This window comes from Musca autumnalis, unplaced genomic scaffold, assembly GCF_047663935.1.
Source record: "Musca autumnalis isolate F117 unplaced genomic scaffold, ASM4766393v1 scaffold_3, whole genome shotgun sequence".
Lineage (NCBI taxonomy): Eukaryota > Metazoa > Arthropoda > Insecta > Diptera > Muscidae > Musca > Musca autumnalis.
Window position 1 is genome coordinate 166,703,124 of NW_027411866.1, and position 25,672 is coordinate 166,728,795.

A 25,672-nucleotide genomic window follows, 5' to 3' on the forward strand; every position below is an offset into this window, starting at 1 on the left:
TTCCTAAAAAAACCACAATTTTTTGTGATTACCGGTTTCTATATATGGAATTTGGGTGCCACCGTGATGCAATGGTATGTGCACCCGCCTTGCACTCAGAAGTTCAGCAGTTTGATTCCCAGCCAAGGCAACATACAATTTTCAACGGTGGCAAATTACCCCTCAGTAATATAGGCGACATTTCTAGAGTATTTCAGCCATGTAAAACTTCTCTACAAGTGGTGTCAAAAGACACGCCATTCGGACTCGGCGATAAACAGTACACAGGGTGCACACATTGATATGAGAGAAGTCTTTCTTGTCCCTTTTGGGATGTTTGTGCAACAATTATATGTGTTATATGTATATATGGAATTTGATAGTAAACATATCGAAACTATAAACACCGAAAACATTGTTCAAAATATTGAAATATGTGGGAGAAATACGTGATTTGTGAAAATTTCTGAAGAAAGGAATATATTTTTCGTAAACTATTTTTTTACCTTAATTTTCTCAGAACTCTGTGATTTTAATGCAGTTTTAATTGACGGAAAACTTAAGATGTCACCTGTCAAAAAAAAAAAAAAAACAAAACATATAAATTATAATATGTTTTGTTTTTTTCCATCCGTTTAAGAGTTACAGAATTATGGAAATGGAAAAATAATCTTAAAAAATTTTAAAAAGTGTAGAATTGTTTATAAAATTCATAAAATTTATCCATCTCTGATTTGAAGCTGAGAGCAAATAATGAGACTGATCACTTGGCTAAAATTATTTTTATTAGAGTAGATAAACTTAAGCTTATAACAACATTTGCTAACTGTGGTAAAACACAATAAGCCACAATGCCTCCTGTGAGGGCAGTAAGCGGCAGCATGAGTTGCGCTGGCGTCGCAACACCCAAGCAATAAGGCAACACAATTTACACGCTCTACCACCAAAGTCAGAAAGCTGGCTTTCTGCCGTGGAGCAGAGCAGAAACCAGCTAGCAACTTAGCCACCAGGTATGCCAAAGCGATTGCAAATGAATGAATGCTGGCTGATGTTGAGGTTGATGGTGTTGGCTAAAACAAAAGTTTTGAGTGTGGTTTAGTCGTGAGATGGTAACTGAATAGAACGGGTAACGTTACGGCAAAGGTAATTTAACGTGATTTCAAATTTATGGTTTGTAAAGAGTGAGCGATTATAAGGCGCGTTGGTGCGTGTATTGTGCTTCTAAGATCTTCAAGAAAAATCGATCAAGTTTTTTTTAATGATTGGCTGTTAATAATGAGAAAGTAGTGTGCGATTTGCAAAACAAATTCAAATAATAAAATAAAATTAATGACAAAATATACCAGTAACCAGCCACACACATATTTACTAAGTATATACACAGTAAAAGTAACCAAATAACAGTGAATCTCAGTGAATGTTTATATAATTAAAAGCAACATTGCCAAGCAGCAAACAACTAACAACAAAACAGAAACGAGTTTAATAAAGAAAAAAAAAATAACACAGAAAAATCGCAAATATAAAGCTGATCTAATGTTTTCAAAGCTTTTACGTTAACTGTGAATGTGGTGGTCAAATGTAGAAAAAGAAGAAACAAATACCAATGCAAAATATGTGATAAAAATTTATAAATACATTTTAAAATGTGCACAATTTTTACAAAATAATACAAAAATTTCAAATAAAATTTAAACTGGCAGTTGAAAACAAAATTATGTATAATGGAAGATAAAAAAATATTATTAAAAAACAACCGTATTTCAAAGTCTTAACAGTTTTTAGCAATGAAGGTCATAAAGCCAACGCAAATTTAGTTGTGTTCCAAAAAAACCTAAAGAGTCATAAAGAGCAACAACATCATAGTCAACGTCAAGATCATCGCCATCATCATTAAGAAGAAACCCACATATCCATCGACAGATGACAACAAATTGAATAATACATAATTAGTTATGGCTTAAAATCCAAAAGAAATATAACTTTAAATAAGCCAAGCCAAGAAATTTTTTGGTGTAAACTAATTTATTTGCCAATTAAGTTTTTAGTTTAGTATTACAACGATTAAGGCTGACTAGTAATGAATGAAAATGATAAATGATAGCAAGCTGTACAACTAAAATTGAGACACATTGAATCTTCAAAAAAAAAAAAAAAAAAACAATATAAAAACGTTAACAATTCGCGCAATTAATTATTAAGAAATACAAAAGAAATGATTTTGTTTTAAACAAATAAAATCATTAAAGAAATAAATACATTATATTGCTTGGAAGTTTGTTTAAAGCTGAGCTATTACGAAACACCATTAAAGCACGAAATTGTTAATAATATGTTGTTAACATAATAGATGTGTTCGACTATTGTTGATATGTTCATTTGTCGTTTTCAATTAATATTGAATGAATAACTACGAGGTATTTTTTGTATTTGTATTCTCCATTCCATAATAATTTTTTTTGTAGTTTTCTATACCGCAAATACACTGCCAGTGAAAACGCAAAATAGTCTGGGGTGTTTTAGTTATTGACATTTTTCCCTTGTCTTGTCCAGATTACCAAAATTTCTTGTATAACTGAATATTATTTTAACGCTGATATATGGTTATATAATCTATTTGCTACTTGCTGGCCAAATTTTAAACAAATTTTGTAGTAATTAACCAGTTGTCTTTTTATTGTTTTTATGAATAACGGAACCGATTAATTTTGAATAGGTATATTCTGTAATAGAATTTGGTATATGCAATGGCCGGCCCCTGTTTTAAATATTTTTTTCAATATATATTTTGGTTTATAATAGATATGGAAATTATTTATTGAAAAAAGCTCACATTTCGCCACATGAGTATTTTTAAATACTTGGAACATGTTTGGGCTTCTCTGAAATAAGAATAAGAAACTGATTTTTTTTATATCTTAAAATAATTTTGTTTGCAAAGGCATCAACGTAAAACTTGACGGCTGATGTCAGAAAAGATTTTATTTGTATACAATAACATTGGCCAAAAATGTTGAAAACAATGCATGCACCGGTCGCATCCAGAAGTTTTAGGATCACAAATTATTTATTTTTCTTAAAAAAAAAAAAAAAAAAACAAAACAAAGCATGTAAGCATGGCATTAAGATCGCCCGAATCGAAGTTTGCAAATCCTCCACCAAAAATTGGCTGACAATTTTTATATCAAAATCGAGCGATATTATTCTATAACAAAACGTAGAGCTGTACCGTATATACCACCAACGAACACTAAGTACCAAATTTCAGGTATTTCGGTTGGATAATGAAGCAAAGACTTTCATAACTTCTAAAATCGGGGAAGTGCAGCTCAAGGAAACGTACAATTCATTGCAAAAATATTTGGTACCCCAACGGAGACCAAAAACCAACTTCTAGCAATTTCTGTAAGATAATAATTTTAATTATACCCTACACCACTATGTGGGGAGGGTATTATAAGTTGGTTTCGGCCAAAAAGTTTGTAACGCATCGAAATAATGGTCGTAGACCCATACTTATATATACCAAAATGAATGTCTCGACGAGCTGAGTCGATCTGGCTATGTGTGTCCGTCCGTCTGTCCGTCTGTCCATCTAAACTTTGTAATCACGCTACATGTCGCAATTTTGATCGGATCGTCACGAAGTTTTGGGTGTTGATGGGGGTCCCGGAGGGAAAGAAGCCTATTGATTTTGGTGATGGTCGGATAATATTTAGGGGTCGGAATGGGCAAAAAACTTATGTGGATAAAAAGACAACTTTTTTTCCAAAGCGAATATCTCAGCTTCTGTATGGGGTATACCAAAAGCAAAACCTGACAATGAAAGTAGAAAATATCACCTTTCTAATGATGTAAAGTAGGTTCTTGTAGGTGATCAAAAAACGAAGATATCACAATAGTCGCAAATAAACCCCACATTTTCATGTTTGCGATTTTAGTTATAATGACGAATATCACAGCTTTGGCTGGGGACTTTCCCAAAGCAAAGAAAGTATGAAAGTAGAATATCCCATCTTTACAATGATGCAAACTAGGTCGGCGTAGGTGACCAAATAACGGAGATATCGCAATATTCGATAATACATCCCATTTTTCCATTTTTTTTGGAAATCACACTACTGGGCTCAATTTTGATCGGATCGTCACGAAATTTCGAGGGTTAATGAGGGTCTCACAGAGGAAGAAGCCTATTGATTTTGATGATGGTCGGATAATATTTAGGGGTCGGAATGAGCAAAAACTTTATTTGGAGAAAAAGTCAATATATATAAAATATCACCTTTACAACAATGTAACGTACGTTGTCGTAGATATCGCAATAGTCGCTAATAAAACCCAACTTCTCATATTTGCGATTTAAATAATAATGACGGATATCACACCTTTGGTTGGGGACCTTCTAAAAGCAAAGCCAGACTAAGAAAGTAGGTTGGCGTAGGTAGTCAAATAATAGAGATATCGCAATAGTCGTTAATGCATCCTTTTTTCCACTTTTTCTGCAATAACACTACAGGTCGGAATTTTGATCGGATCATCAAGAAATTTTCTCACAGAGATAGAAGCCTATTGATGATGGTGTGGGTAAGGTTGTAGGACCAATATGGGCCATTTTAGAAGTTAAACTAAATTTTGACAAAATATTAGGAGATCCAAAGTTTGGACCAAATTGGTTGCACCGTTCAAGTGATATCGTCCTAACATTTTAGTAACATTTTTTAAATATTGGGGAGAAGTACCGGAAGTTGGGGACCGGTTTTGCCCCATGAAACTAAGTTTGAAGAAAATATGACGAAGACCAATTGTTGCACCAAATCGGTAGAACAGTTCGAGAGCCACATACAACATAGGGCATATGGTAACATAGGGCTTTTTACAACTTTCGGGATGTTTTCCCAAGAAATATGGACCTGCTCCTGAAAAAACTTTTAACGTCGTAATGGAGGTAGCGAATGCAAATCGCTTCAACAAAAGCCAAAGTGATTCGAGAGCACGTCTTAAAGTGAACTTATACGAAATTTTGTGTGGGAGGTACACAAAGCAGTGGACAAATATAGTCCATATTCGAACCTGATCTATATCTGCAGATGTATTAGGATGTGGAGAGTATCTGTTACTAGTCACTCCCTTTAAGAGTTATCGTACGCATATTTTTTTCGAAGATTTTTGAATTTTTGTGAGGGAGGTACCTGAAGGAGTGGACCGACATGGTTTATCTTCGAACTTAAACTATGTTTGGACAAAATATTACGAAGGCCAAATTTTGGACCGAATTGGCAGATCCGTTCGAGATTTATCTTGCGCTCCAACGCACGGTGTCATAGGGTTTTTTTGCACCTTTCAGGCTATTTTCTCAGGAAGTATGGACTTGCCCCTTAGGAAACTTATACCGTCGTATGGAGGGACAGCGAATACAAGTTACTACAACAAAAATCAAAGCGATTCGAGAGCAGGTCCTTAACTGAACTTTTCCGAAATTTTGTGTGGGAGGTACCCGAAGGAGTGGACCGATTGAGTCCATATTTAATCTTCATCTAAGTCTGGTAGAACTTTCACGATGTACAAAGTGTGGGCCAAATCGGTTACTCCTTTCAAGAGTTATCGTGCGCACGAATTTTCCGAACATTTTCGAACTTTTGTGGGGGAGGTACCGGAAGGGGTGGACCGATATAACCCATCTTGGAACTTAAACTAAGTTTTGGGCAAAATATTACGAAAGCCACATTCTGAACCGAATCGGTTGTCAGACAGACAGACGGACGGAAATGGCTAAATCAACTCCAAATCGTCTGAAACACATTTCGTGCAAACATACTTGGGGTCTAAAACCATTATTTCGATGAGGCACATTTGCCCGTATGAAAGTGTATACACCCTCGTTAGCATAAATTCTGAGGGTATAAAAAAGGCATGGTTGGACCTTTTAGATCCCAAAGAAGGGTCTAGGGTGAGAGACACAATCACCATTGTATATTCATTTTCAAACCGATACGTTCGCATGATATACAAAAAATGCGTTTTTTTTAATAAAGCCTAGTGGAGGTACTCCGGCCCCTCCGAAATTCAACGAAATATGTAGCCTATTTTCACCACGGGGTCATCCCTGTGCATTCTCTGAAAATTTCAGAAAAATCAGTTCAGTAGTTTTAGAGATATAACATATTTAAAAAAGTGGGCGTGGTCGGGTTTTTAGTTTCTAAATAACTAGCTAAGGTCGCAAATTCAACCACCGTTGCCTCGCAAAGCTATTTTCTATACGATACGCTCATAAGTTTATCAGAAAGTAGCGTTTTTAAAAAATAGGGCCCCACCGAAATTAAAAAAAATATTTATTGTCTATTTTCACCAGGATCATCCCGGTACATTCTCTGAAGTTTTTTGGAAAATCGGCTAACTTGTTTTAGAGATATAACATATTTAAAAAAATGGGCGCAGTCGGGTCTTTAGGCCCCAAATAAGTATTTATGTACATGTTTTATTGTTCACATGAAAAAGCTTTCGATATTATCATTATGGTCAAATTGAATTATTTATAAAAATAATAATAACATCAAGTTGTTCTGATGAAATTAGCAACTATATGCTTAAATATATTGTCACGATTCGATAGCAAAAAAATAATCTTTTTTGCTTTATTTCTTCCACATGGACTTTATAGGTATTTGCCTACTAGCCTGCCGCAGATTTAGATTTGTTTATAATTTGGGTAAATAATGAAAATCGCTTGCACCTAGGAGGTTTTAGCGGATTCTGAAACAATAATGTTCACAGATGAGAAAAATCCAAATATAAGTATTTCTATCGTAGTTTTGACATTCGCGTACACTGTAAGCCTTCCGGTTAGTGAAACTTTGTTCCTGAAAAGTTAAATTCCACTAAATTTGGAATTTCACTAATATTTAGTACCTGGGAAAAATATAATAGCTTACTTTGTGTAAACGTTTCTGTAATTTATTAAAACTATTCTTAAACGTAGGATATTTGTCTAAGGTACAAAATTTTAGTGAAATTCCAAATTTAGTGGATTTGAAATTTTAAGTAACAATATAAAAGAAAGTTTCATTAACCGGAAACCTTAGTGTGCTTTGTAAGCGAATGTCAAAACTTCGAAAAAACAATGAACACATTTATCTGCTATCGTTTCCGAGAATAGCTATTTATTTCTACAGAACGGTGTCTCTTTTAACCATTTTTTAACTTCCTCAGTAGAGCCTAGCTGCTGGACGCCTGAAGATTCGTATGTATTTGATTTTATCCCCAAAGTTTTTTAAAGCAAATCCCAGCAAAAACTCCCATTATCAAATAACGGATTGATATAGTACTTTTTAGTATCCGTAACTGCATACAAATCAACCTACTCACTCATAATGCAGAATTTGAAAATGGATTACACTGTGCAAGATTTTTAAGGTAATCAATTTGAGCTGATATTTTTTTGAAAGTACAAATCCAAACGACAAAACCCCTAGTTGAGTTTTGTTGTGTCAGATCCACCTTCGATTTTATGGCCCCATCTAAACATGGTTAAATATTGTCTTTTTAAAGCAATTCTGGGCTATATCTCTGAAACCTATGTGAATCTTCATCTCTCCTCTGAAGCAAATTTGTAAATAAGGGCAATAATAAAATATTTGTAAAATTAATGAACCCAAAAAACAACGTTTATTGCTTCAAATTCTATAAAATCACGAAAATTTCCATAATTTGTATACATTTGTATACCATATCTCCAAAACCGTTAATTTTTTTCTTAATTTGTTTTCTTTTGGAAAAATATTTGCTGGAATGCAATACACAACTCTTCCGAACATATCATTGTTGTAAAATGCATTTATCATATTGTTTTCAGTATATTTTTCAACGACATTTTAATAAATATGTCAATAATGTGGTGAAATCCGAAGTGCGAGAATAAACTGTTGGTGTGAACTGTGATGCAAAATACCGCTGAAACAACATGAAGTAAGCTTTTTGGACTTTCAGAATGTTCTGAAAAATTGCCGAGAACTTTATTTGGAATATTTTTGCAAAGAGTTACTTGGTTCAACTCGCAATAGTTTAGCTGATACTGACCAAAATTTCAGCAATTATGTAAAATTTTCTGTATTTTATCGATTTTAATGCCCTAGATGGCGTTTTCTTATGTGGTCTGTTTGAAAGATAAGATATACAGTTTAGGGCTACAATATTGCCAAAGACAGCAAGGCTAAATTCTTAATAATTTCTGAGATAAAGGCCCAATAAATGCAAAAACTGTAGTTTTAGCCCGGTTTAGATGAGCCCATAAAATCTGAACTGGATCTGACAGGACAAAACCCTACTAGAAGTTTGCATTTTCAGTGTTGAAAAAGGTTATTCGGCTCATGTGGCTTCTAAATTTTTGCGGGGGATTTTACTTTATGTATATTTAGATTTTGCATTTTTATTTACATTTGCACCTTTTTATACCCTCAGCATTTATGCTAACGAGGGTATATACACTTTCATACGGGCAAAATGTGCCTCATCGAAATAATGGTTTTAGACCCAAAGTATATTTTGACGAAATGTGTTTCCGACAATTTGGAGTTGATTTAGCCATGTCCGTCCGTACGTCTGTCTATCTGCCTGGCTGGATCGCACGATAACTCTCGAACGGATCAACCGATTCGGTCCAAAATTTGGCTTTCGTAATATTTTGTCCAAACTTAGTTTAAGTTCGAAGATGGGTTATATCGGTCTACACCTTCCGGCACCTCCCCCACTAAAGTTCGGAAATTTGTGCGCACGATAACTCTTGAAGGAATAAACCGATTTGGTCCATTCTTTGCACATCGTGAAATTTCTACCAGATTTATATGATTTTCCAATATGGACACAATTGGTCCACTCCTACGGGTACCTCCTACACAAAATTTAGGAAAAGTTCTGTTTATAACCTGCTCTCGAATCGCTTTGATTTTTGTTGTAGCAACTTGTATTCACTGCCCCCATATCAGAGGCAAAATCATACTTCCTGAGAAAATACCCTGAAAGGTACAAAAAACCCCTATGACACCGTGTCTAGTGCTTGGAGCGCAAGATAAATCTCGAACGGATCTGCAGATTCGGTCCAAAATGTGGCCTTCGTAATATTTGTGCAATTTTAGTTTAAGTTCGAAGATAAGCCACATCGGACCACTCATTCAGGTACCTCCCCCACAAAAGTACAAAAATGTTCGGAAATTGTGCGCACGATAACTCTTGATGGGAGTGACCGATTTGGTCCATACTTTACACATCCTTATATATCCACCACATATAGATCAAGTTCGAATATGGACTATATTTGTCCACTCCTTCGGGTACCTCCCACACAAAATTTTGGATAAATTAACTTTAAGACCTGATCTCGAATCACTTTAGTTTTTTGTTGAAGCAACATTCGCTGCCTCAATTACGACAGTAAAAGTTTTTTCTGGGACAAGTTCATACTTCTTGAGAAAATAGTCCAAAAGTTGTAAAAACCCCCTATGGAACCATATGTATGTAGGTGAGAGCTCGAACCGAATACTGTGTTCGTCCACAGTTTGGATATTGTAAATTTTCTTCGAATATTAGATGAAATTCGAAGGTGGTGCTTATAGGTCCACTCTTTCCGATACCTCCCCCACAAAAGTTCGAAAATATTCGCTAAAATGGTACGTGCGATTTCATAAAGACGTTGCAACCGATTTGGACTTTGGACCTCTACATATTGTTGAAACATAGTTTATGTTTAAATTTGGGCCATGTCAGTCCAATCCTTGTAGTTCCACCCACACAAATGTTCAACATTTTTGTGTGGTTAATGGTCTGTTCGAGGATCCTTTGGTCATATTTAACGAAGGTTTTCATAGTGACCCTGTTTACAGCGATATTGTGTTTTTCGTAGGCTAGTGTGATATAAAAGCTATCTATCGATATCCCCGCAAATTCTTGAGATTTAATCCTGTCCATACTTTTGTCGGTTCATACGACCAAAATTTTGAAAACCCCCCTAAATACATACGTTTTTTTTCTTTGGAAAAAAGCATTGCAATCCACACCGGATGAGGGTATATATCTGTCGGCAAAGCCGACTGATACATTTTTACTTGTTCTGAAGAACATTTAATAGGTCATATTACTGCCGCCTTTTCTGAAACCTCGTTTAATGAGGTTCTCTTCAGAGTCTACAGTTGATCTATGGTGTGTTTCCGGGTCAATGTTTTCCTTACTTTAATGCGAAAGACGTATGCTATGATTAAATGTTATTTCTCCAATACTGTAAAGTTTCAAAAGTTTAATAATGATTGATTACTGTTGTTACGCTCCATATACTTGGCTACGATTTTGTTAACATCCGGAATTTGTAAGCAAGCCAAAACTTGTTTATGCAAATCATAGTGAGAAAGAAAACCAATACAAAAGGGGGTTTGGCTTTTTCAGAAATTTTCGTAACAAGTTATTTGTTAAATATAAACAAAAGTTAATATTTGAAATAAGGTAGTAGTGGACGGTCGAAGTGAATATTATTAATTCCTATTGCATACATATACATACATATGAGCCAAATCAAACTGTTAGTTTCTTTTTGCTGAACATCATTGTTTGGCAAATTAAATTACATTCGAAACAATCAAGGTAGGGAAATTACGGCGGTAACCTATCTGCAATATGAACCCAAAATGGGTCTATAAGGACAAGGGACACATTTTAAGTTTTATTCTTAGACATTTTTAGAACTTCGTGCTGGTATTTCAGTTAAACAAGTAAAGATGCCATTAGTTGTTGCAGGGCAAAATAGCAAAATAGATTTGAACACATACTCGTAGTATTTCTAAACACCCTTTATATGACTTTTAGCCGATTCTGTAAATCGATTGTTTTATAGGTATATGCTCAAGTACATAAGAAGGAATAATAAAATACTAGTCCCAAACTCAAAAACAAATCATTTACGTCCACCGTTATTGTATATATAACGTACCAAACGGTATCGGTCCTATACCTCATATTGAAAAGATACAACCGTTCTCAGCAAATCAAAAGCAAATGTCATTTAAGTTTTTGACATAATCAGATTAAACGGATGTTCCGTCTTTTTATTTCAGTATTTTCTTTAAATCTGTATAAAGTCGCTGCTTAATTTTTTTATTTGGCGTTTGCACACAAACGCAAGAAAACAACTTTTATTTATTTTAAATTTTTAAATCGAATCTCAAGGTAATCTAGGTTGCGTGTTTTAGTCATTTTTGTTGGATTTTCTTACTTTTTTCTGTTAAATTGTGTTAATTGTATGTGTGGCTCTGCAATATCAACGTACATACATATATCACATTTTTCTGACTTGCTAAATGCGAGTATTTCGTTGTACATGTCGTTGTCGTCGTCGTTGAAGTAATAAAAACAAAAAATAAATAAATAAACTATGTAAGCCGTGTTGCCAAACCAGCCAACCAGACCTTAAACAATAAAACAACTAGTAGTACACATAGTCGTTGTTGGTGTTTGATGCAGTTTGTGATGATGACGATGATGTTGTTGTAGTTGTTGTTGCTTCTGTTAATTCAACAATTTTTCCTTAAAAATAAAAGAAGAAAAAACCCGTAAACAACAAACAAACATACCGAAAACTAAGCACTCTTTCTTTGCAATTTGGGAGCTATGTTCCGCTGGTGCTGCTGGCTTTCATTGCATTTGAGACCAAAATCAACAACATCAACTGCCAGCCAGCCAGTGAGTAGAGCAAACCAACTAACCGACCAACCGCCACTATAATCATCATCATCATCAACAAGTTTTAAAACCTTTTGGCCAGGCCAAGAGAAAAAAGTTAAAACATATTGTTTTTTGTTTTATGCGGTGTTGTGAATGTGTTTTTTTTTTTCATTTTGTTTATTTTCCTTTTCTTCGTAGCGTTGTATAAAGAAAAGTTGCAAGAGAGAAATAATAACAACGGCTAAAAAAAGAAAATAAAAACAAAAAAACTTAAATAACGCAAATTGGGAAAGTGTATACGGTTTTATTTTGGAGACTTTTTCTTGCTGGACAACTTGACGTCTTGGAGCAGTAGCCAACAAGCAACACCTTAATACCCGTACCCCCCACCATCACCATCACATAAACTAGGAAGTTTAAATGTATACATAATTGTGGTAAGTAGACAAAAAAGTTACTTTTTTAAACATTTTCACCAAAATTTATCGTAAATTTAAGAAAAAATTGGAACATTGTTCTATATTGTATTTAATATTATGCGAAGGGTATTAGGAAAGTGAAAAAGAAAAGTTGTCGAATGTTTGGATTTTAGACAACAACTAATCATATACTGTGTTTATGAGTTAACATTTGCAAACAATTCGTGATGTAGTCATGAATGAATAAATTGTTTTTATACCTCAGTCTTTAAGCAAACTAAGGTATCGTGCTGCTCAAAACATTTGCAACTCAATTGCCTATATAACATTTAAATTATTTTAGGGACATGTTGTGTTTTAAAATATATTTATTTTTGTAAATAGATTCATTATTGACCATACTTACAAGATTACAAGACTTTTGTTACAAAAATGTGTGAAATATCGGAGGATCACTTGTTTTATCCTGCTCAAAACATTTGCAACTCTGTGGTTCGAATATATATTACTTTATTTTTGATGAGTTTTTTGTACTAATTGGCATAATATTGTTTTTAATCAGAAAAAGGGGACAAAAAGCTATCATTTTACATTTTATCCCGCCTACGATTAATTTTGACAGATAAGTATGCCGAAAACAAGACATTTTTAATTTTTTTGAAAAAAGGAAAAGTTAATGTCCGAAATTTGTATCCAAGATATGCAACAATTTTTATTTCTGAAAATTGTAGATCCAACGCAGTCGAAAAATTAACATAAGAACAGTACAATACTTAAAAAAATCACCATAAGATGGGAAGGAGGTGAATGTACAACTATATCTACTGCAGGGAATAATCAAATAATGATGCTTATTTTTAACAGATCTCTCAGAGGGCATGAACAGATGTAAAATAAAGGCTTAATACTGATAAATCTATACAAAACCCTCCGATACCGGTGTACCAATATTGGCAAATTTTAGGAAAATAGTAATTTGCAGGAACAACTAAATTTTTCATATTAATTTTTGGAGTTGTCAACTTAAATCAATATCTGAGTTATATGACTTGAAAAAATTTACTTGATCACCAGGTCGAATGATAATCGAAAGGGTTTTGGAACTAAACTGAACTTAGACACAAATGTTGAACTGTTGTGGGGAAGGTACCCAAAGGAGAGGACCGATATATTAGGAAATCCAAAGTTTGGACAAATTGGTTGCCCCGTTCAAAAAAATCCTGCATATCATTTTAGTGGCATTTTTTTAATATTGTGGAAAAAATTTTGCCGTCGTAATTCAAGTCAACAAAAACAAGTAAAAAAGTGTCAGACGGCTTTGCCGACAGAGTTATACCCTCAGCCAATGTGAAGTAAAACTTTCATCTACGGACGGATCGAATGTATTTAGGGTCTCTTCAGAATTTTGTGGCCCTTTTTGAACATTTGAACTTGCCGACAAAAATGTGGATTAGGAATAAACTGCAAAAAGACACAATTGTTCAATTTTTGTGGGTGAGGTAACCTCAGGGAGGACCGATATGGACCAGTTTAGAAGTTAAACTAAATTTTGACAAAATATTATGAGATCCAAAGTTTGGACCAAATTGGTTGCCCATTGTGATATTGTCCTAGCATTTTAGTGAAATTTTTTAAATATTGGGGAGAAGGAGTAGACAAATATAGTCCATATTCGAACCTGATCTATATCTGCTAGATATATTAGGATTTACAAAGTATGGATCAAATCGGTCACCCCCTTGAAGAGTTATCGTGCGTACAATTTGTCCGAACATTTTTGAACTTTTGTGAGGGAGGTACCTGAAGGAGTGGCCCGATATGGTTTATCTTCGAACTTAAACTATGTTTGGACAAAATATTACGAAGGCCAAATTTTGGACCGAATTGGCAGATCCGTTCGAGATTTATCTTGAGCTCCAACCACTACACACGCTGTCATAGGGTTTTTTTGCACCGTTCAGGCTATTTTCTCAGGAAGTATGATTTTGCCCCTGATGAAACTTGTACCGTCGTATGGGGGACAGTAAATACAAGTTGTTACAATAGAAATCAAAGCGATTAGAGAGCAGGTCCTAAACTGAACATATCCAAAAATTTGTGTGGAAAGTACCCGAAGGAGTGGACCGATTGAGTCCATATTAGAACCTCATCTAAGTCTGGTAGAAATTTCACGATGTACAAGGTATCGGCAAAATCGGTTACTCCCTTCAACAGTTATCGTGCGAACAAATTTTTCGAACATTTTTTTTTTTGGGTAAATTTTGGACCGAATCGGTTGATCCGTTCGAGAGTTATCGTGCGCTCCAGCCAGCCAGACAGACGGACGGACATGGCTAAATCAACTCGAAATTGTCTGAAACACATTTCGTCCAAACATACTTGGGGTCTAAAACCATTATTTCGGTGAGGCACATTTTGCCCGCATGAAAGTGTGTATACCCTCGTTAGCATAAATGCTGAGGGTATAAAAACTAACCGGACATATAACATGTCGAATTCGCACCATGTACACATAGATGTCGTATAAGAGGGTGTTTTGGCATAATACCGCCGATAAACTTATATATGTATAAAATATATATTTTTTTATCGGACCCAATCAGCTTAAGTGATCTAAATCAATAACGGAGATCCCGGGACCCTAAAATTTACTCTACACGTTTATGTGTCGATTAAAAGCTAAGTATTTAACAATTATCCTTGGAGACACAATTCAAAAGGATATAATAATTTGTTTAGTTAACTGGATACCTTTATGATGTGTCCAGATAATAAATAAAAGGTTTAACTCAAAATATATTATCGCAACAAAAGTAATTTCTTCAGATTTTGAATCAACTTTTCTCAGATCCAAATGTTTTGAGTTGGACCAAACGTGAGTCTGAGCTTTGTTTTGTATATTTTTGTAAAACAAGTGCAATTATTTCAAATTACTTTTTTAGAACTTTAAAAAGGAGCCAATAAACAATCAACCTACAAAAATATCTGTATTTCAAATCCATCTCTATCTCAGAACTATAAAAAAAGTGAAGTAGTCATTCGAGTTGCAAATGTTTTAAAATATTTTTTGACTTTTGATAATAGACGATATAACTGCAATCTGGACTCTGAATGTTATTAAATCCAAAACTTAAATGTCAAGAAATTTCCATTATTTCCTATGTTTCTGCCTCTTGCACCCATGCTCATGCCCATTCCGTAGACCGGTGTCGCCCAAGAGTTACCATCAATGTTTTAGTATATGTGGCTCAGTTGCATATGTATTGACCATTAAATTTTAAGGCGTTTTATGTATTTTCAATTTTTTTCATAATTTTTGTTGGATATTGGGTCAAAACTTTTTATTTTCTTATACTTGAAGCATTGAATTATAAATAATAGCAAAAAATACCTAATTTGTCTTTCAAAAAAAATATTTGCAGAACATTTTCTAAAACATGCAATGCAAATGTATTGGTCACCACTGTATATGCACGAAACCCGTTCTTTTCAGCTCTGTCCGTCTGGCTGGCTGGTGAGAACGATAACTCTCAAACCGATCAACCAGTTCAGTCTAAAAGTTGATCTTCGTAATCTTATGGACGTCAAGATTAGGTTTGAAAATGGACGGTCCACTCCTTCGGGTACCTCCCACACATAAATTTATTTTTTTTTTTTTCGTACCAGAGCAATTTGAAGACAGGTATCGGATCTTCTATTACAACGACCCAGTTTTTTCGGGGCAAGTCCATACTTCCTAGGATAATGGTCTAAAAGTTATAAAAAGCAAGGTTTGGCCTAAATTTCCCCATTTTAAAATTTTCTGCAGATAAAACATCATGACAGAAGTTCAACATTTCCACTTAAGCTCGCTTTAATGATCGTTTTGAAATGTTTACCGAAGGTACTACGTGTGGTTCTACTTACAATAATATAATGTGTTTCGAAGAAAGTTGTTCCCTTCGAGAAAGGTAGTCTTCCTAAGAGAACCTTCTTGTATGACAGGGGGAATTCATAACAAGTTCCGATTACTTTACAATAGGGCAATGGAAATATTAAGCTTTCGGAAAAATCCTGGTGATATGTTAGTTAAAAGACGCTCCACCAACAAAGTTGAAATTAACATATTTTCATTACTCATGTAATATCGCATGACCTTACAGTGAACACTATAAAAGATTTAACTTATTATTAAATAATTCGGTTATCTAATAAAATAAGGCTTTATTATTTCCACATAAATGCTGTCACTTCTATACCAACTTTAAAGTTTCTCATTAAATAGTTATACAAATCTTTCAACTACAACTAATTTCATAAAAACGAAAGATTTTTATAAGCCAAGCCACTTTTATTACTCACACAAATGCGAAATCCATGGTTGAAATGTGTAGATTGTCTAATTTTGCAAAACAACAAGAAACTGACGAGAGAATGAGAGACCAAAAAGAACTCGTATTCTCTTTGCAGTTCCGTTAACGTATATGGGCGTGCAAATCTGCTTTGAACTGAGTTTTAAGACATATTTCGGAATGTATTTTTAGTCGGTTTTAAGATGCAATAAAAATGCATTCCACGCCATTTTATTTTTGTGCACACATTACAAAATATCCCAGAATAAATATGAACTTATTATTTGTTTAAAAAAAGAATATTAAGAATTTTATTACACTAACAATACAAGCGAAGCAATTGATTTCGCTTCAGCCCTTCATTAAGAATTTCCTTCTTGAGAATGTTCCGAACTTTGTTTGTACTTTTTTCTCTTATTTTTTAACCACATTTTCGAAATTTACCAGGCACACTTTTTTAAAGAAATTTTTGTCGCTTCTTAAAGCGGTCTACAAATTGACTTTCTTGTAGAGATCTCTAAAATGTAACAAAAAGAGTGCATTTTTCATGATTCATGATTTATACGACATCGAAACATGACTCTTCATTACACGACCTTCAAAATTTTAGTTTTTTCTGATGACATTGATATCATTGTTCGCACTTTAAATGCGACAACATTGTTGGCAAAGAAACTGTAACAGTTGAGTTGCCAGTTAATGGGTATAAAACCACGTTGATGGTTTTGAGATGATTTAAAAGTTTATATTATTTCTTTGCATCTTGCTTTTGCTTTACAATAACATCAATATTTTATTTAAAACATACATATATCATTTTAACCTTTGGTCTCGATACAAACCGATACAACAAAAATATAATACATTTCCAATTGTTACATTGTTTTTGATATTTTGTAATCATTAAATACCCACTTCTTGAATTTTCAACCCCCCTTATGACCTTTGTCTGACTATTCAAAACAAATGCTCAGTCATACAGTCAAAAAGGAGCTACACGATGATGATGATGAACTACAACCACAATAATCATCAAATGATGTAAATGTATGTTGCAGGTCAATGCCTTCACCTGTTAAGTAGCACTACAAATTCATAGCTAACAAAAGGTATGAATTACCTGCTTCCTACAACGGAAGTACAGATGAGAAGAATAACAACAACAACAATAGAAACAAAATACATCAGCACTTAATGAAATAGGTAATTAAACATTATTAACAAAACGAAATTTTGTAAATAACGTGTGTGCGTGGGGGCTAATTTTCTTGGCTTTGAGAAAACAACGAGTTCAATGATTTTTTTCTAAATGCTATGGGGTTTTCAAATATCGACAGTACTTGACATTTGGTTTGTAACACTTGTCAGATTAAAAGTTTAATGAACGATATTTGGTATTTATTCATTAATAAGTGAAGAAAAAATTCAAACTGAATAATTTACTCCCACAAAGATGCAATGGTTTTAGTTGTCTGGTTTAAGAAAATAAGTTTTGTGTTTATAATAAAGAAAGCAGTAACTTTTGATTTAAAGAGAAAATTTAAAAGAAAATTAATTAGAATTATGCATTAGAGATTGAATGCCATCTTTCAGAAAGCGCAGTGAATTTCATGGAGAAAAATTATTATACATATAAACTAAAAAAAAACTAACAGAACTAATGAGGGTTTAAGGCGAAATGCGAAACTATGGTATTATCTATCTTTAAAGAAATCAAATCTGATTAACTACAACTCATTTTTAAAACTTGTTGTTTTTCACTAAAAATACTGAAATTATGTTGAATTACCTTAGAAATAAAAAGTGGCATTATAATATTCTTAAGAAACATACTTATGGAAAATCATAGAAAAACATTTAACTTAACAGACTTAAAGATTTAATTATGAAATAATTCGGTTGTCTAATAAGCTATGGCTTTATTATTTCCACATAATTTATGTCACTTCTATACAAACTCTTAAGTTTCTCATTAAATAGTTATAAAAATCTTTCAACTAAAACTAATTTCTGAAAAAAGACTTTTATATAATAAGCCAATCCACTTTTATTACTCACACTAATGCCAAATCCATGCTTGAAATACGTAGATTGGCTAATGCTGCAAAACAAAGTAAAGAAACAGGCAACCAATTCAAACTGTGAAGTAGTGTTGCCAGCTTAAATTCGTATTGCTATCAAAAAAGGCTTATTAGAAAATTTATCAAAACAGAATTCTTAGGAGAAAAAGGTAAGAAATACCAAAATTCAGGAATTCGAGTTCAAAGGTAATTTTTTGGAGGCTTTATTTAGTTTTTGGATTTTTTGTCAAAAATGGTAAGTTTTACCAAAAATTAGTATATTTACCAATTTAAATTGAGATATTGCGAAAGGTCAGATTCCACATAAGCCGCCTAAGTGGATTATGAAGGGGAGACATTAATATACGCACTAGACTGACCCAAAAAAACATTTTTTTGGAACTTCCAATCAGTTATGGCGATCAGTTAACATTATCTGAAGGCCGCAATTATATTCCAATCGATAAAAATACTTTACCAGATCATTGTTGTTGCTAAAACACGAGTTCTGTATAAATTAGGCTATATTTTGATGTTGCTCAAATATGCAAATATGTCAAATTTTAAGTAATTTAGGCCGTATAATAAACCTAATATTAAAATCCGGTCAGATTTTCATAAATTTTTGTAGGATTCGCTTTTAGCTACAAGAATGAACTGGTAAATTTCTCTTCAACGATTGGAAACAATGTTGTCACGGGTTAACGTTAACCGGTCGCCATAAAATTTCATATATAAGGCTTTTGGATCAAACGAAAAAGTTTTAGGGGGTAGGAGTTCCAATTTTTTTTCTCAATCTAAGAACCACACCATGTTTTAGGTATTTCTCGTTTCCCGTTTCTCACTTTGTAGTAATCAGTTCATGAAAACTATACATTTCCGTAATCAGCTCACCCCTCAACCCTACCAAAAATAAAAATACTGTGAGTATTTTTTGAAGTCACTGTAAGCAGATATACAATTGAAAATAAACTTTAGAGTCACATAAGATAATTAAACTGACATAACATTTATTTCTCACTAATTTTCTTCAATTCTGAGAATCGTAAAAATTTCGTAAAGGCTTTTATTTAAAGATATAATTTTTTAACAAAAAACAAAAAATTTAAAATTTTTTTAAAGTTGTTTGTGCATGACCTTTTTCAATATTTGAATGAAATAAACATTATTATAGTTATTAGTAGGCTTATATTTATTCATTCGTGCAACAAAAAATAATTTTTGAAAAATTTTTTTATTCATTTCATACATTTTTTCAAAAAATTATATTTTTAAAATCGATTTGTGCGTGAACTTTTTTATATTTCAATGGAATAAACGATAGCGTAGTGATTATTAGGCAAAAGTTCATTCATTCCTGCTACAGGAAATCATTTTTGAGAAAAAATGCCAAAAAGTCATAACCCTAATGTGCATATAAATTATGTGTCTTTTAGAAAAACTATATCTCAACAATGGTTCGTTCTAAGAAAAATTAGATAAGACACATCGTTATCAAGAAAAATTTCTAAACGCTAAGAACCCTTTAAATTTTATTTTGACCCCAAATAACTTCTTTTGCACACATGGGATCGATGGAAGCTTTTAAACATTGTTTCCAATTGCAAACCCTGGCTCTGCTCCAATACTTAGCTTTATGGAAAGTTTTGCTATTTCAATTTCTTGTTTCACTGGGCTATAATCGTTGTTTCGAGATTCCTAGTATCAATACAGTTTGTAAAACCCTACAAGCAGCTACATAATTTTTCAAACACAAAAAAAGCTATAAAAATGTTTAAAACGTTATTATAAAACAAAAACAAGTAAGAAAGTATCAATCAGCACGGTGCGCCTTAACTAATTTTAAATGGAAGGTGCTTACACCTGGGAAGTTTTTGCAGATTCTGAAACTACAATGCTCATAGATGAGAAATATCAAGAAACAAAAAAAAATCGCCGGAGGGATTTTCAAATAAATCGCGATTAAACTTCACATTTTTAGGGGTTCTTTAGGTTTTCACGATTTTGCTTAGAAACTGCGAGCCCTATTTAAATGGGCCTAAAGAAAATGTTGTAGCTGTAAAAATTCTTCACAAGATTGACCTTTATGATATTTTCATAGGTTTTACCGTTTTTGAGATATAGAAGTTCAAATTGAGACAATGCACTGACTGTATCGCCTCCTTATAAAACAATGTCATTACTGAAATTTCCCAAATTAAACTTATATATCTCGAAAATGGTACTACCTAGGAAAAATAAATCGTCCAATCTTGTAGAGAATTGTCACAGCTTCAACATTTTCTTTAGTCCCATTTTGATATGACTTGCGGTTTCCAAGCAAAATCTTGAAGACTTAAGATAAAAATCTAAAAATTTGAACTGAACCTCTATATCTCAAAAGTGGTAAAACCTGCGAAAAAAACCTATAGGTCAGTCTTGTAGAGAATTTTCACAGCTACAACATTTTCTTTAGGCCCATTTGTATAGGACTCGCGGTTTCCAAGCAAAATTGTGAAAACCTAATGAACCCCTAAAAATGTGAACTTAAATCGCGATTTATTTGAAAATTCCTCCGGCGATTTTTTTGTTTCTTGAAATTTCTCATATATGAGTATTGTAGTTTCAGAATCTGCAAAAACTTCCCAGGTGTAAGCACCTTCCATTTAAATTTGGTTAAGGCACACCGTGTCAGTTGTGCCGACAGAGATACACCTTCAGCTTCGGACCTAATGAAAAGAAGTAAACACAATACTTCTTGTCCCCGAAAAAAATGTATCGTGGTAACTAAGGCTACGTACACAACATCTTGCCAAAATTTTCAAATGATCTCAGACGAGTCCTTAAATTGCATTCCGAGAGTGGAAATTCATAGTCCAAATGAAACTTTACAAGCGTGGAATGACAGATAACAGGCAGTACTATAACAAAATGCAGAAAAACAACCATTTTTTGTGGCATTGAAACGACCAGTGGCTTTAAGTGGGTTAAGTCTACATACAGTTAGTCAACTTAATTATTGCAAAACTAAAATTATCACAAAATTTTAAATAAAACATCATTTTATTGGTATAAGTAAATATCACTATTAATTGTTTTGTTAATAGTTTAATTCTTACACATGTTTATTAATAAAATAAAATAAAACAGTAGCTAAATTTCACTAAAATTGTTTTTTAAAATTAACAAAAAGGAGAACAACACACTATTTGTACTGTCACCTTAAAATTGCAAAATTCACAACTTTTCAGTCTTTCACGGTATTTTTCGAAAAGTTGGTTCTAATATTTCGTATGCCCACCTTGGGCATCAATAACAGCTTGTTATTGAATTTTATAAATATGTTTCCGAATATCATATTCCAATGGTATTTTTTGCCATTATTCTTTCCCGACTTCTGTTCTTATGTGTACCCATGAATTGTCGATGGGGTTATAATCTAGACTTTGGACTGGGGTGTCAATGACTTTGATGCAGTTGTATAACAACCAAGTTTGCGATTTGTTTAAATTTTCAGGGTCAATAGCTCCACATTTCTTGACGCTGTTAGTTAAATCATTTTTTAAAACATTTAAATAAACCTCCTCTGTCATTGTTTCCTCCAAAATCTGGATGTTACCAACGTCGCTGCTTGATACATAAGTCCATACCATAACTGACAGTCCCCGAACTTTACGGTATGTATTAAATTTTTGTTTTCCATGGCTGAAAGGGGTTTTCGCAATATTTTGTGAGGCCCATTGTGATAGTACAACATAATTTTAGTCTCATCAGAAAATATAACGTCGTGCCAATAATAAAGATGGCTTGAGTAGTTGTCTGTAACATGTCTGAATCGTTTCTAACATGTCTGAATCGTTTCTCTCGCTGCGGTATATGATGGTGATTTTATAATTGGAATAGACCAAATGTAGCATATTTTCCGAAATCAGTTTACCTGACTCTCCCTTTATCTGAATAATCGTCTATGTTTCACACAAAAATTAATTTATGATCAAAAATTATGGATCCGCATGTCAACATTATGGTACCTATCCTTTTGTTGTAATTAACTGGTAAATCAACAGATATGTACAAAATACCCAACAATATTTGAAGAATTCCTTGTAGTAATTCCTAATTAAAACCCTACATTTTTAGAAATTCATCTTTTGCAATAACTTAGTTGACTTACTGTATATTTTTAAACCTGTCCCGACTCTTCTATATTCAAAAAGTTTTTCGTATCCTCTTAATAAAATAGCGCTATGGAACAATATACAAATGTTTCTCAGCAATAGATGTCGCAAACAATTGTTTACGCGTTGAGTGAAAGCTACTCTCTTCACTCAAACTAAAATTTATAAAAATATAAACATTTACGAAGTTAGTTAGTAGAATTCACGATGAACTCGAAAAAAATACAAAGATAGTGTCCAAATTGTAGAAAAAAGAAAAAAAAATTTCGAAGTCGAGTGATTTCAGTTAGCTGTGAGTCAGATGACTAGCCCTAACATCACTTTGTGTGACATCTGTTAGGAACAGAAAATCAAAGATTTTGTTGTCTTTACATTCATTAGTGTATGTTTATATCATAAATAATATCACAAATCGCTATATAATATAGCGTAAAACATGTCGTATTTACTGGACAAATGGATTTAGGATGGCCTAACATGCAAACACTGACAATAAAGTAAGGTATTGCGAAAGTAATATAATTATATAGAATTTTTTAACGCTCCGAGGTCTCATATGTTGAAGATCACGTATTACAGAATGAAAGTGAGATTTAATTGATGTTAAAGATGTCTAAAAAATATGGAAAAGTGCAGCACAGTTGTGAAATGTGGACGAAATTTCAAATTATACATTTTCTACTATTATCGATTCGTATAGTTCAATATGGTAACACTGATAGTTAGCCGCAATAAAAATGGTCAAATCAACCTACGCACAAAATGTATACACACACACACACAATTTGCTGTGTTATATACTGATGGACGTTTCTAATACACACTGTATACTCGGTATCTGTGCAAATGTTGATGTCTGTCTTCGGTTAATGTATTTAACAATTTGCTTAATAATGCAAAGGCGGTCTTGGCTTAAACAGTAGAGACAAAAGAAAAAAAAAATAAAGCCAAAGCACATCAAATGGGTGAATAATATAAATACAAGCACATATAACGACAAACTGGCAGTCAAAACGACAGGCCGACCGACAGAACGAGAGGCGTTCAAATAGGTGGCCAAAAGCGACACATGTGCCAATATAGCCACTACACAGCCACACACAGCAACAACAACATGTTGCTGGATTTTTTATTTTTTTGAAAACTTGAAGTACCTTGTTGAGGTTTAAAACACACAAAAACCAACACAATTGTTGCTCAGTTATTAAAAGACTTAAAGTTTTAAGCTGATATTTGTTATTGCGGTTGTTTTGTCTACCAAGAGCCAGTTTGTTTTTTTTTGTGTGTTTTGTTTTAAACCCAAACAATGCGAACCAGATTTAGGTGTAACCAAAAGATAGAGGGCAAATATACGAGAAAAAACCCTCAACGACAAAAGTGCTAAAGTGCTGGGCTAGATTTAAATATGTTGTGGTTGTTGCTGTTCATTCATCTGGATTTTGCAGTAATCAGAATTTTCATCTGGGGTACTGACTGACGTATGTATGTTTATGTACAACGGATGTATGAATCTGTGTGTGGAAACATTCATCCATGTATTTAATACAAATCAAGATAGATTTGACGTCAAGCCATCCATTCAACGCCTTTCATCGTTCGAACAAAAAAAAAAGAGTTGAAAGCAACAGACAAACAAAACAACAACTCCCAGCTCAACGCGCGTGTTGTAATTGCCACCATAACCATCAGTCCAATTCAACCTAGGCTAGGTTTAAGTTAATTCTAAACACACACATAGATAGTATAGGTGGATTGACAAGACTGTCGGGCTATCAAGAGTACCAGCCAAACAAATGGACAAGAGCGGTTTTATTTTATTTATTTAAGTAACAGGGTGTGTAAATAAACAATTTACATAAATACACATAGATTGCATTTGAATGGCAACAAACAATTAGGTGAGTCGCAAAGTTATTTTGTGTGGAGGGGATATGAGCGTTATTTTTTATGGTTTTTAGTTCGCACCTTCCCATACAGGTGGGACCACTGTGCGCTGTGGTCTTTAAAACGGAGATTTTGTGACGTTATGGTGTACTATATGAAGACTTTATGGTCTTCTATAAGATGACCTTGTGGTATTCTATTCGAAGACCATGTAGCCTTCAATTAGAAGACCTTGTGCACTTCTATGTATAAGAAGAGGTCTTATAGTCTTCTATAAGATGAACTTGTGGTTTCTAAGAGAAGACCTTGTGGTCTTCTATGAGAAGAATTTGTGGTCTCCTATAGGAAGACCTTGTGGTCCTCTATAAAACACATTTATATGAGAAGACCTTGTGGTCTTCTATAAGAAGACTTTGTGGTCTTCTATAAGAAGACTTTGTGGTCTTCTATAAGAAGAGCTTGTGATCTTCTATAAGAAGGCTTTGTGGTCTTCTATGAGAAGACCTTGTGGTCTTCTATAGGAAGACATTGTGGTCTTCTATAAGAAGACCATTTGGTCTTCTAAAAGAAACCCGTGTGATCTTCTATTTGAAGACAGGAATACCTTGTGGTCTTTTAACAAAAGACCCTTTGGTATTTTATCTTCTATGAGAAGACCATTTGGTCTTATATAAGAAGAACTTGCGGTTTTCTATAAGAAGACCTTGTGGTCCTTTATAAATTCACCTTGAGGTCTACCACAAGAAGACCTTGTGGTCTTCTATAAGAAGACCTTGTGGTCTTCTATAAGAAGACCTTGTGGTCTTCTATAAGAAGACCTTGTAGTCTTCTATAAGAAGACCTCGTGGTCTTCTATAAGAAGACCTTTTGGTCTTCTATAAGAAGACTTTGTGGTCTTCTATAAGAAGACTTTGTGGTCTTCTATAAGAAGACCTTGTGGTCTTCTATAAGAAGACCATATGGTCTTCTATAAGGAGTTCTTGTGGTCTTCTATAAGAAGAATTTGTCGTTTTCTATTAGAAGACCATTTGGTCTTCTAAAAGAAGACCTTGTGATCTTCTATTAGAAGACAGGAAGAAATTGTGGTCTTCTAACAAAAGACCCTTTGGTCTTTTATCTTCTATGAAAAGACCATGTGGTAT

The 25,672-nt window shown here is 33.6% G+C and overlaps 1 protein-coding gene across 7 annotated transcripts in view; it reads left to right on the forward strand.

Annotated features, from left to right (window-relative positions):
* The first annotated feature begins 788 nt into the window (after nucleotides 1-788).
* The window catches only part of pot (zona pellucida domain protein papillote), a 222,220-nt gene continuing 197,336 nt past the window's right edge, over nucleotides 789-25,672 (forward strand). For 2 of the 7 annotated variants that reach the window (XM_073975236.1, XM_073975237.1), the window contains exons 1-2: nucleotides 988-1,122; nucleotides 11,878-12,116. The gene's annotated coding sequence lies outside the window, so the exon portion shown is untranslated. Of the gene's footprint in view, nucleotides 1,123-11,445; nucleotides 11,698-11,877; nucleotides 12,117-25,672 lie in introns of those variants that run through there. The other 5 variants (XM_073975231.1, XM_073975235.1, XM_073975233.1 and 2 more) reach the window with 5 other exon arrangements.